This window comes from Protopterus annectens, chromosome 10.part0 (assembly GCF_019279795.1).
Source record: "Protopterus annectens isolate FY-2018-M chromosome 10.part0, PAN1.0, whole genome shotgun sequence".
NCBI classification, from domain to species: Eukaryota; Metazoa; Chordata; order Ceratodontiformes; family Protopteridae; genus Protopterus; species Protopterus annectens.
The window spans coordinates 1210525344-1210538766 of record NC_056744.1 but is presented as its reverse complement, the minus strand read 5'-3'; positions in this window follow the sequence as shown (position 1 = coordinate 1210538766).

The window sequence follows — 13423 nt, the reverse complement described above, 5'->3', positions numbered from 1 at the left end:
AGTACCATGAGCCATCATCAGGCAGCATCATGTGGTCACTCAAGGACACTGATGCATGTCACACTGGCAACTATCTTGCTGTACCTGACCTGCACCACTTAGGCTACATTAAACAGTTCACAGACAGTTGTTGCATGGGCATGTCAGGTGTTTAATAGGGAGCATTGCCTAACATGACTGTGTTGTGTGTTGACGCATGTCACACTGCCCCATGATAGGCCTCTACCCCCAGGTATAGTATGTGTGCTGTGCTGATGACATATGGGATACTGGAGTATGACCTTACAGCAGGTGTCTGCATACGCCATGTGTATCATATTAACACATACTGCATATGACAAAGTGGTGTATGTTGTGTGCATGTGTATTGACTATGCCTATACAATGTCCACTACACTGTACCCCACTTGTTTGTGATGCTCTGTGTGTTGCATGTGTATGAGTCAGCTACTCATGTCACTGTGAAGTGCATAGTCACACAGAGAACATGCAGAGCATGCACTATGCGTAGGTGTTTAACATGTGTATATGGCCTACAACCCTCCTATGACATGCACATGTTACATGCTATATTGACTGTAGCCCACTCACCAGCATGGGTCTCCTGCCTTGCTATCACACCAGAGGGACCTGCAAGGATATGAGACAGTATGTCAGAGTCAACAACTATGGCATTGCTGCTGTGAGTCTGCAATTATACAGTAGTACATGGGGTGACAGTCACAAGCATACAGATAATGTCCTGAATTATCAGTATTGCATGACACCAGGCTCCACATATTCTGCATACACAGTACACATCTGATTAATGCATATTATAACACTTTGGATAACAGTGGTCTACGGATATGCCATGTTACCTGCACGCTCGTTGTCGCTGTGCTGGGTGACTCTGGCCTCCATGATGACACAGGTGTGTTGTAATGGTTGGCCAAGAGCCACCACGCTGAGGAGCAGCTCCTCCACTCTGGTGAGGGGGGGATGTGTGGCAGCACCACCACCTGTGGCAAGCTGTTCTCTATGGACATCGGAGGCATGCTGCCGGACATGTCTTATTAAATCACTGCAATGATGGCGTACCTGCTCATAAGTCCGGTTATGCATGCCTAGATCATTCACCCGACAGACAACATCCTGCCACAGTGCAGTGCGACCATGCTGGCCCTGGGAGGATCTTGAAAACAGTAGATTATAATGTTGGATGAGTGCATCTCTGATAACTTCCTCCTCCTCAGGGGTATAGGATGGCTTTCTGTTGTGTGCCATAACCCTAGAAGACAATTAAACAGTAATTGTGAAAAAGCCATGTTGCACACTCAACATTCTAATGTACAGACATCATAGAAATGCCATATATAGCAACCTATTGGCTGTCAGCAGATACACACTTTTAATAACACATATGACTGCTAAGACCACAACTGCCTGACAGTGCCTGGCACATGCTACATACCAAACCATGTTCTGCACGGCCACAAAGTGAAACCAGTATGTAGGACTATACTACAGTACATGGCATACTGTATGTGACACAATGCAACACCTAGCTACAGGAGGTGTATATGAAGCTAATGCATACATACATGTGTCATCCATTTAAATCTATGTACAGTACGGTTACAGTACTAGCAGTACACCACACTACTTGTTGATAACAAACCCCTCAGTAACATATGTGCACATTCACCAGTATAGGTGGCATACTGCTGTACTACACTATACATGTTGCTAGATACGCACCTATATCCTGTGACACACATACCACTGAGGACATGTTGCAGGCATACCCACACACACATCAGACATACCTACAAGACACAAGGGTATGGCAACGCAGATTACAGTTACCTGTGTACCATACATTACTGTGTGTCAGCACATACATAACCTCATGCCTGAGGTATGTGATGTGTGAGGACTACAGGTAACAAACAAAAGTGTGTTACCAAGCCATGTGGATATAAACCATACTGTGCAGTTGAGGCATACAGCTTCAGGTAGTACTACAGTCCATACGTGACTTGTATTCACTAGTGTTAACAATCAATAAGCATACATGTACTGCTTTAGCCTACAAAGGCACACTCCATTCGACAACATGGGACTATGTCACAACGTATGCCATAGTTATTTTCTTGCCTGGCAATAGCATACAGACCTTTTGATGGGATTAGAGCTACAACACTACATACCATGGTATACACAGACTCCCACTAGGCTATCGCATATATACACATCATTGACACATTCACATACACATTCTCCATCACACACAGTCAACCTCACATAGCATGTGTTGCAACAGGTACATGTGTGTGTGTATCGTGTCCTAGGTAGCTGATAGGCTGTTATCCATAGGACCTATGGAAGCATAGACATATGGTACCCTGCATTACAACACACATGTAATGTAGGTTCCTGTGCCCCTGTCATGCAGAGCCACAGGGGTGATTACCGAGTTGTGTTTCCTATCTCACATGCAATCATCATGGTTATTGATGGCAACTGCTAATGAGGACCTTCATATGCTGCTGATAGGCAGTTGGTTCCACAGTATGGTATGTGTCTGTGATGATGATGTGCCAGTCGAGCATGTTCTGCTTTTTACATTACAAGGTGTTGATCAGTAGAGTGTGTATCTTGTCTGGTGTTCCATCTGTTTACATGGAGCACGTCCAACACCTGTGGGTTTGCCATAGCTTTGTATGTTGGGCAGGGGTAGTCTCTGGGTAGGCAGTATGCAACACAGTGTAGCATTGGTTTGGTAAGACAGTCAGCATAGGGCATCTGTTGGAATCCGGTAATACTCTTTGTGAGTCTGGCATCTACTGTTGCTGTGTATGTCTTCTGAGGTACATACCAACAGGGACATTGTACTCTATGATGGGTGTTATGACTGATGAGTGGAGTGGAGCCCTGACCTCTGTTTCCATGGATGACACACATTTACTGATGACATGTGGACTGTACTAGGTTTACATGACTAGTGTGGCACAGTGATCATCACTAGGGACACTACTGTCCACCTGTGTCCCGTAGTCTCTTATCACACCTTCGGTGTTGAGTACATTACCACCTGTGTGTTAGTTCATGTGTACAGGGCTTTTAACAACAGGGATGGCAATACATGTACAACATTTAGCTGGAGTGTACATTTCAACATCCACTGGTGTACACATTGATATGCATATCAGCACATATACAGTCCACCTTTCATGGTGGGAATATCAATAATGCTAAGGTTAAGGGGGATACAGTTATGTAATGATATTGCACAGTCTTGTGCAGAATGCATGGAAGGTGTTCTCAGCCCATATATGTTTAGCAGGACCCCATATCTGGGAGACTATATACCTAACAAAGCATACCCATGGCATTTGAACAACACGTCATATGCCAGCACTGTATGCTGTCTTGTTTGACACACACTACAACCTACATATATATATATATATATATATATATATATATATATATATATATATATATATATATATATATATATATATATGCACATAACAACCTGCACCAACATATAAATGTCCGCCCTTCACAAACAGTTGCAGTATGTCCCTTGCTCTATGCACATGTTCAGATGCTCATAAATCAGACACACATGTATCTCGACATATGTGTGTGCCATACAGACACAAGGTTCACACTGTTGTAAGTCCATACACCTCATGGATGACCTGTTGGGCCTTGCTACAACATGGACAGTTGTCACATGTGTGCATACAGTAATAGTACAAGAGTATACATAGCTGCAAATGATACATTACTATGCTAGCCTGCTACAGTGGTTGCCAATGCTAAGCTACACATTATGTGACTATCATGCATGTCTTACTGTGTGACATCCAAGTTTATCTAGGTGTTTGAAATACTCCACAAAACTGCCATTAAATGCAGTACTGTACAGACCATAGATAACATGTTCAGATGTTTGACATGTACTGCTGAGCTACAACTGTCACACTTATGTCCCACTGCACACAGCTACCCAACAATTTCTCCATGGCAATACTTATGCATGGCATCCGTGCATACATACCTACTGCTGCCACATATGCATGTATCAGAGGATCAACAGTACTAACCATAACCATCTACTACCTGCCGGTAACTACAAACTGTTACATACCTGTATGTCCCTTCCTGGTCTGTCTGTGTTTTTTATTTTTTTTTTGGTACTGAAACGTACTTGTTTTTTTTTTTTTTTTCCTGCTTGGCGTTGTTCACTATGTTGAACTTGCAATGTAATGATTGCATGTGGGGATAGCAAGTCCTATCTGCTTTTATAGGTATCGGCACATGTGCATGTGATGCCCGCTGCACCAATTGTTGCCCAGCATTTGGTAAAGGCATACAGCCTGCTGAGTGGTACCTGCAGTACTCACTGTCATAGCAACCCAATGCTATAAATTGCTAAGGTATGTAGGCGTAGCCCTTTCAGATATCCAGAGTGGGGCCCATGCTTGTTTGCTGTGGAGACTGTTGTGTAAGTCAGAAGGTCGGTATACATCTTATAAATGAAGCTAGAGGTGTAGACAGTGAAGTACATGTTGTACTTAGACCTGACTGTTGCCTCTTCCAATACTGAGCTATCAGTGTAGAGTTTTACTCACCACTACAAATGCTTGCACAACATTTATGTGACTATACTGGGAATATTAATGTACTGACTTCTGCAGGGTTTATGTTTTTTACTGTTGACATTACCACAGGGTTCGCAGGACAACTGGACAATTCCTGTACTGAGTATGCCTACCTACACACTTGGTAGACCCTTAACGCACAAGTATCTTTTAATTGGGGAGGGGGAGGCTTACATACTGAGAGCATTATGCATTAATATGTGAATATTATCTTACTGGACTTGCAGGATTGGTGTGTACCTGTGGGTTTATCAGGGCAGGTTGTCTGTCTGCATGGTTCCCACCTGTGAACCTACCCAGATGGTAGCCAGAAGTTACACTGTCATTCTTTGTCTATACAACTCACAGGTGTTTTCAGCACTGTTACAATGGCATTGTTACAGTCAGTTGCTACCAGTACATGGCTACATCCATTGGTATTTCTGTGTTATACTCCTACATAAGGGTATGCTTGGGGAGGTCCTAAGAAAGCTATTTGCAGAGTGTGTAACAGCAGTATAACCTATATGCCTGTGTGTTTGGGCCTCTGCCAGGCCTATGGAACAGTCAGATACATCTTTGCATGGTGTCATGGATAGGTAGTTGAAAGTGAGGTACACCTTACACATAATAGGATCAGTAAGTGTATACTTCAGTGAAGCAATGCATATGGATTAGTACTCCTTTCATGACATACAAGCGGTGTCTACTGTTATTATTGTCAGTATTCATTGTGTAATAGCCCACCATTCTGACTGATGTCAGTACTTTTCTGTGGGATTCTGAGGGACACAGCTAAAATATGTTTCACAATCAGGGACATCCCTGGAAAGTTGACTGAGTTAGGAGGTATGGCCTCTGCCCTACTCAGATATGCCAGTGCTGTGCTGCTATGATACTGTGTGGGGGTTGTAAAGTGCCTCTGCAACATTATTTTCTGCTTGATTGGCTGCTTCTCACATCACACTCATGTAATGCAATCCCACAACAATTGCTGGTAAAGATCCACAGAACAGGCTTTGTGTTATGGCCTTCCTATTTTTCCTTTACATTCACTCATTGTAATGCATGATATATTTTTTGCAGCACCAAGTTATTGTATATCTGTTGTGGCTTAGTGGTATTTCATGCAGTCTTATGTGTCCAAGGTCTGGGGTTCAAGACTGATAAAGGTATTTTATTTTGCTGCTGAGCAGAACAAGGGCCCTGACCTAGAGTGACTAAGGCACTTTTAAGCAGTTGTAAGTGGGTTTGCGTGGGTTTGTGTGATGCTTAGCAATGCTTAGCTAAGCGCACACATGCGCACACTTGCTTAAACCTGCTTACTACTGCTTAAAAGTGCTTACGCCCGCTAACCCCCGTGCTAATTTCTTTGAAAGAAAAGAAAATGGGGAGATAGGAAAGTGGTGAAAAAGGGGGCACAAAGAGGGAAAGACAGTAGGAAAACAAGCTCGGGAAGTGCAGGACGGGTGTAGGGAAGGTCCATAGCTGCCCATTTCTTTACCAGCAACAGCTGTGCATACGTTGCAAATTTGGAGTGAAATTTGAAACCTTCCACCCCTGAGAGAGGGGTGAAGACAACAAAGTTTGTTGTACTGCCAATTATAATTATCAGTTTACATGTCCAACAGACATGTGTGTGAAATGGGCAGCTATGTATGGGGCGTCATTTTCTTTTGGGTACAGATTGCCCTTTTTTTTTTTTTTCCAGGGGACAGTGGAAAGTGAGGTAAAGGAAGTAGGTATATTTGGGGAGGTAGGTTGGGTAGGTAAACAGACAAGACAAACAAGATGCATACAGGGGCGGAGTATGACACATGGGGTGGGTGAACACAATTCACGGGGATGGATGTTTGGAAATCGCAAACCCATGAGCCCACAGATGGTAACAGTGGAACTGAGATCTCCACCCATGGGCAGTCACCACTGGACCTTCACAGACCCGAGGGTCGCTGTGCTGGGGGCTGCATAGGAGGAGCAGGCTCACCCGCAAGTCGCGCCACTCTCGCCTCGAGCTGGCGTAGGGGATCAGTGACTAAACGCTGGATCTCCCTACGAACCACAACCCGGACCCTTCAGAGGGTGACAGGAGGCCCTTCTCTGCCCACGCTTGCAGGGGGGGTGAGCCTCATCCCCTGCAGCACTTCCACCCAAAGGTGGCACAGGACCAACAGAGGAGGGTGGCCCTGGCTGGGCACCAGACCTGCTGGTGCCAGGTGCAACTGCCAGCTGAGGAGGGACAGGTGGGTCCGCTGGGACTGGCCTTCCCATACATTCTGTGATTAGGTGTGTTTAATTACAACATAGACAACAGCATTCCAAGTTAGTTGTAACAGCATGCAGTAATATTCCCATTAACCCAACACACCAGGGTTACAACAGTTGAACAGCAAGCATAACACATGCATGTATTGAATGACAGTGGACATTACAACAGCATGCAGGGATGATTGGTGGCAACAGGCCACCAAGATTGTGGTGTTTTAACAGGGGACATGCATCAAAGTAAGTTCAGATTTTATATAACAATAGGACATATGTCCCAACAAATGTTATGAGATTAGACATACCCACTGAGGTGTGGAATTGCATTGTTTATGCACATGGAGTAGAGTGTAAAAAGAAACCTCCATTAACATCTTATTAGTACTTTAACTGTACACTACATTCCTATTGACTGCAGGTGTATATCCCCTACATGTATTCTTACACTAGGCAACATGCATTTGATTGCATTATGGGTTTGGCTACTTCATTATATACCGGACCTATATCTGACATAGTAACTGTCCAAGATGCAGATGTTACTGCTACATACTTGTATTAAATTTACTTATTTATGTATCTGCACATCTGGATGTGTTCACATGCCTTTTTCACTTGTTTTCTACACAACCCTACTTTTCAGGTAGCACACTAACATTTCTGGGGAAAACCTTGACAGGCTACTCGTGTGCCAGATTTACCTATGCATGTCAGCCATTTCACAACTGTTGAGGACTGTTACATACTTCACAGCTACTGGTACTTCCTTCATCCACTTTATATGGGACTGCACTACTGGGAGTTGTCAGCACTTAATACAACAGTAACATTTCTTCACTGCAAGGGTACAACACCATTTCTGAGTAACTGGCACATACACACTGCAAGTATTATACCTTTCTTATTTACGTTAAAACTCTTTTCTACAGGCTCTTTCCTTTATTTGATATTACACTGCATACAGTAGACCTATTCAGGACATATGATACCTTTATTGATAGGTTACAAGACTGTTTTTCAGGCTCACTCACTTTTTTTCTATGACAGTGCATGCAGAGATAGTGTTCCAGACATGTTTTTGCTTTATTCATGGGTTACTACACTCTATTCCTGGCTATCTGACTTATGATGTGTAACAGTACATGCAGAGGATTTATTCAGGGAATGAATGTTTTATGCTTCACAGCTACTGCCACTTCCTTCATCCACTTCCTATGGGACTGCACAACTGTGGGTTGACAGCACCTAATACAACAGTACTATTTTTTATTGCAAGGGTACAACAACATTTCAAAGTAAGTGACACAGACACACTCCAAGTTTTATACCTTTATTAATTACAATGAACACTCTTTTCTACAGGCTCTGTCCTTTACTTGTTATTACAGTGCATACAGAAGACATATTCAGGACATATTATACCTTTCTTGATAAGTTACAACACTCTTTTTCAGGCCTGCTCACTTATATGTTATGACAGTACATGCACGGATAGTATTCCAGACTTATTTATTGATTGGTGGGTTAGTGCACCCTATTTCTGGCTCACTGACATTTGTTATATAACAGTACATGCAGAGGATTTAATCAGGACATTTTATTGCTGTATTATTGGGCTGAAACACTTTTGTTATGCTCACTCACATATATCATGTAACAATACATGCAGAATATTTACTAACCTGCCTGGTGGCGCAGCCTTAGCAGCCTATCTGCATAGGCTTGCTGATACATAGCACGAGCACCTGCAGCTGTGGAGTAAATAAAGGGATATTGAGACATACCTATCCATTATTTAGACTATATTAGCTTGTCTTACATACTGCATTCCATGGCTACCTACTTAGTAGGGGGGCATCACGCATTTGACTGGCCTCCTGGATCCACTGGTTCAGAAGGTCCTGCTTCTGCCTCTTCAGGTCTGCATGGTGGTGACGGACCTGCTCACCAGTCCGAGGGATGCCTGTGGCACTGGTGAGTTCATGAGCCAACCGGTTCCAAGCCTCTGCCTTATACTCCATTCCTTGGAACTGGCCCTGCAGGAGTCGAGTCTCATGCCAATGGACTAGGAGCCAAGCCATGTATCTTGTCTCCTCGATGCCCCAGAGTTGCGCTTGAAAGCATGTACCCTCTCCAGCACCAGACATTCTAACTGCAGATGGGAGCTACAATCAGTTATGGCAAGTATTCCCGCCTATGCGGCTTAAATATGCCGCATTTCCCGCACTTTTCTGTGATTGGCCATTTTTGAATATTCTTGGCTGACTGCAGACCTGCTTAGCAATTGTTAATCTAACATTTATTACTATATATATATGTTAACAGTGGATGCTTATCCTAATCTGTCATGGCTTAGTGGTTCAGTACTTTGATTATGGTGCACAGTGTCCTGGGTTCAAACCTTATCATTGCTTTTTATTTTACTACTGTCCAGACAGGTTAGGGGGCATGGCTGTGTTTAAGCAACTTTGCTCTACATTGCTCCACTTTGCCCGACGGTGCACTGGTTGGCGCGCCGCGCACCTCCGCGCAAACCGATTGCGCTGGGTAAAGAGCTATTTAGCTATGGGCAACTATTTTGCACTGGGTAAAGCGCGATTTAGCTATGGGCAACTAAATTGTGCTGGGTAAAGTGCAAGTTAGCTATGGGCAACTATATTGCGCTGGGTTAAGCGTTGCTTAACTGCAGGCAATTATATGTCAGGTTCCTTTATAAATATACATTTTGTTCACTGATACATAAGCCATTTGAATGCTTTTTAGTAAAAGTTTAATCATATAGGTCAGGAATTATTTCATATACTAATTTGGAACATAAAATAGGAAGGGGAGTGGTGGGACTCGAACCGTGAATGCCTCTTCTTTGTGCGAACGCTCTATCACTGCACTATTACTATTTGGCGTAATTTGCATGAACATTCATTATTATGCTCTTCCATGTCGTGATTGCTAACTGCAGCTAAGCAATGGGCACACCAGCGCACACATGTGCAAATATGGGCAGCTATATTGGGAATTAGAAAAAAAAAATAATGTTTTACTTTTTATAACTGTGCTGGGGGTTTACAATATCAGGGAGTGTGGTGTTGGGTACATGGACATTTGAGTGGACTCGCTCTTGTGTGTTGACATTTTGTTTTTTCACACACTTGCAGCAGCATAGACCTTTACACTGCTCGGCAGTCGGACACGCCCCCTGCTTGCCTGCATGGTCCGTGTTGGACTTGGGGTTGAGTCAGCATGCCCTCATGAATATTCATGGCACGCTGATGTCATACCGTTCAACTGCAGCCTCTGAGTAAGACTTATTTAGTCTTACACGGAGGATTCATGAATCCGGGGGTGGGTGTGTATCAGATAATTTTTAGCCACATTCTGCAGCTCAAGGGATACTATAAAATAAATATGTTGACAAGGATGTATTAAGGCAATGCAATAAAGGATCATATACCTTAATAATGTAAAGCAGTTGAGACCATCAGTCTTATAAAAATGTTTATTTTATGCAAATTAAATTAAATGCAGGTTCTTCTAAGCAAAAAAAAAAGTATTGTTAATTAATCAAAAGCACAGCAAGTACATTTATTATACCGTTTTATACTGCTAGGAAACTGTCTCTATATGCAGATCTCTCATGATTCCTCTACCAGGAGCAATTTCCAGTTTCTCTGCCCAGGACTTCCTTCACTGTGGCTGATTCTCTTTCCCAGAATCACTGCAATGTCTATTTCACAAAAGGGCAGAAATTCTTCTTTTGTCCACTTTTTAGTTTACATTCACTGTCTCACTGAACAAACATTTTCTCATTAATACAAACCTATCTTTTTGTTCTTAAAAACATAGTTGGCAGCAACACTATTAATTTAAAGAAATACTTCTTTATTTACAATGAACTGTATATAATACTAATAAATAAATTATTTATTTACAATAGTCTCTTTATAACACTACTAAATACATTATTTATTTACAATAGTCTATTTATAACACTGCAATAGACATTACTGGGTCATTTGTACTCACTAGTTTAAATATTTAATTCAAAATTCAGCAACCAATCAAATCGCAGACATTCTAAAACATACAAAGTTCAACCTAGATAGCTTGATTGTGTTCTAAATTAACATTTTACTGCCACCTATTCAACATTTTCCAAAACTGCAGTTATGAGTATATTACCACATAGGTGGCAGTACACTAAACACCGAAAAGTGTGATAAGAGACTTAGGGACACAGGTGAACAGTGGTCTCACCTTCGATAACCACATCGCCACAACAGTCAGGAAATCCTTCTATGTAACACACCTCATCACTAAGGGCTTTTCATCCAGAAAAAAGGAGGTCATTGTTCCACTGTACTCATCCCTCATCAGACCCATTATAGAATACAACACCCCATTTGGTATGCACCTCTCAAGACATCTGCAACAACTAGAAAGGCTGCAGAAATACCTCACTAAAAGAATCACAGGCCTAAAGCAGATGCCCTATGCTGAACGTCTAAAAAAACTCCAGCTATACTCTGTTGCATATCATCTACTCATAGGTGATCTCTGCTTAACATACAAGGTCATGTCAAACCCAGAGTTGTTGGACATGCTACACTTAAAGAAATCCCAATCCCTCAGAGCCACATGCTCCTGGGATTTAAACCTTGTCATCGCAATGAACAAAACATGCTGGAGGGATAGGTTCCTGACCCAGAGACTCCCCCAGACTCTGGAATAGACTGCCCATACATGTCAAGCAGAGCGCCTCTTTGGCCCTCTTCAGAAGGAACCTTGATGATTGGATGGGAATTAGGAAATTCACCCTGGGGATCACATCAGTTGTCCTGCTAGACAGGGGTCCAGGGAAGTAAATATTATGAGAAGAAATAGCAGGGAATTGTTATGGCTAGGCTTGTATAGGCCCTAGGGCCGATAGCCTATTACCAACCTATGAACCTATGAGTATGTATGGGTTTCCTATATGTAATCAGTAATCAGTTAGTTAGGTTCCAACTGCAGTTACTTGTAGGCAGATCAGGAGAAGAGTGTGTGAAGCAACTCTGAGTTATACTGGGATGTTTATCCTTTCCCCACTGTTGTCAATACACATAAGTAAGTGGTGTGGGGAGGCAAAGCCTCCAACTATGACCTCAGTAGAGGCTAACATCTCTTCAAAAGTGCATATTTCTGTATGGTTGTGTGGTGTTTATAATAAGGATGTTCTTGATCAGTTGTGATCGAGTAGTTAGTTAACAGCTGATTGTTTCTTAGTTGTACATAGGAGAAGTCTAATTTGTTTTCGATAATTGATCAATGGGTGAACCAAAATAACTATAACATTTCACACTCAAAAACGTTCTTCTTACAGAAACACTACAGCAGCACACACTAGCTCACTTCAGGCTGGATGGAGCAAAGCAATAAAGGGATCAGCTATGGAATGGCAAATTCTATAGTCATGCACTTCAGTGATCCAATAATTGTTAAGATTGTTACTGATGTAACAGTGAGACAATAAAATTTCCTCTCCCCCCACAGTGAAATAAAATTATTCCAGTTATCCCTGGGCAGCCATAACCTCTCATGGATCATTCCAAAGGACAGGATGGTGGTCAGTGTTCCACTAAATAGGCAGCTATGTACTTTACTTTTGTGCATGTATTGAGAATTCACTTATACAGTGGATATTAAAAGTTTACACACCGCTGTTAAAATGCCAGGTTTTTGTGATATATAAAAAAGGAAACCACAATAAATCATTTCAAAACTTTTCCCACCTTTAATGTGACCTATAACCTGTACAATTAAATTGAAAAACAAACAAATCTGTTGGGGAAAAATATAAAAAATAAAAAACATACAATAAGTTGGTTGCATAAGTGTGCACACCCTGCACACCCTTAAATTAATACTTTGTTGAAACACCTTTTGATTTAATTACACCATTCAGTCTTCTTGGGTAGGAGTCTATCAGCATAGCACATCTTGACTTGGCAATATTTGCCCACTCTTCCTTGCAAAACCTTCCAAATCTGTCAGATTGTGAGGGCATCTCTTGTGCACAGCTCTCAGCCCCCCTCCCCCAGATTTTCTATTGGATTTAAGTATGGGCTCTTGCTGGGCCTTTCCAAAATTTTACTTTTCTTTTATTGAAACCATTCTTTTGTTGATTTGGATGCATGCTTGGGCTCATTGTTGTGTTGAAAGGTGACATTCCTCTTCATCTTCAGCTTTCTAGCAGACGTCTGAAGGTTTTGAGCTAAAAGTGACTGGTATTTGGAACTGTTCATAATTCTCCCCACCTTGACTAAAGCCCAGGTTCCAGCCGAAGAAAAGCAACTCCAAAGCATGATACTGCCACCACCACGAAGTGTTGTTTTTGTGCCAAATGTACCTTTTGGAATTGTGGCCAAAAAGTTCAATGTTGGTCTCATCAGACCATAACACATTTTCCAAAATGCCTTTGAGAGACAATGCATTGTTTTGCAAATTTTAGCTGGGCCTGGATGTTTTTTGTGTAAGAAAAGGCT